The 399-nt window shown below is 53.4% G+C and overlaps 1 pseudogene; it reads right to left on the bottom strand.

Annotated features, from left to right (window-relative positions):
• Nucleotides 1-303: 303 nt before the first annotated feature.
• LOC145719933 (small nucleolar RNA SNORA70) lies at nucleotides 304-399 on the bottom strand (annotated as a pseudogene; the record flags this gene model as incomplete).

The following is a 399-nucleotide window of genomic DNA, read 5'->3' as shown; positions in this document are numbered from 1 at the left end:
ACAGCCATCTGGGATAAGCCGCTTTTCAGCCACCATGTCTTCAAATTCATCCGCGTTAAACTTAGTAAAGCCCCACTTCTTGGAGATGTGGATCTTCTGGCGGCCAGGGAACTTGAACTTGGCCCTGCGTAGGGCCTCAATCACATGCTCCTTGTTCTGTAGCTTGGTACGGATGGACATGATGACTTGGCCAATGTGGGCCCTGGCTACTGTGCCCTGGGGCTTTCCAAAGGCACCCCGCATACCTGTCTGCAGCCTAGATTGGAGATAGCATGAGGTCAGACCTCAGTGTCCACTGGAAAGAGCTGTCTCCAAGGTCCCTTAGGGCAACCTATACAATCAACAGGCTGCATACACTACCAAGGAGGCTACTGTTTGCAGCCATGGCACACTGGGCCC

The sequence above is a fragment of the Leptonychotes weddellii genome, unplaced genomic scaffold (genome assembly GCF_054177405.1).
Source record: "Leptonychotes weddellii isolate Sample4059 unplaced genomic scaffold, ASM5417740v2 HiC_scaffold_83708, whole genome shotgun sequence".
Classification (NCBI taxonomy): Eukaryota; Metazoa; Chordata; class Mammalia; order Carnivora; family Phocidae; genus Leptonychotes; species Leptonychotes weddellii.
Note: the sequence above shows the minus strand (reverse complement) of the source record. Positions and strands in the feature narration are given on the sequence as shown.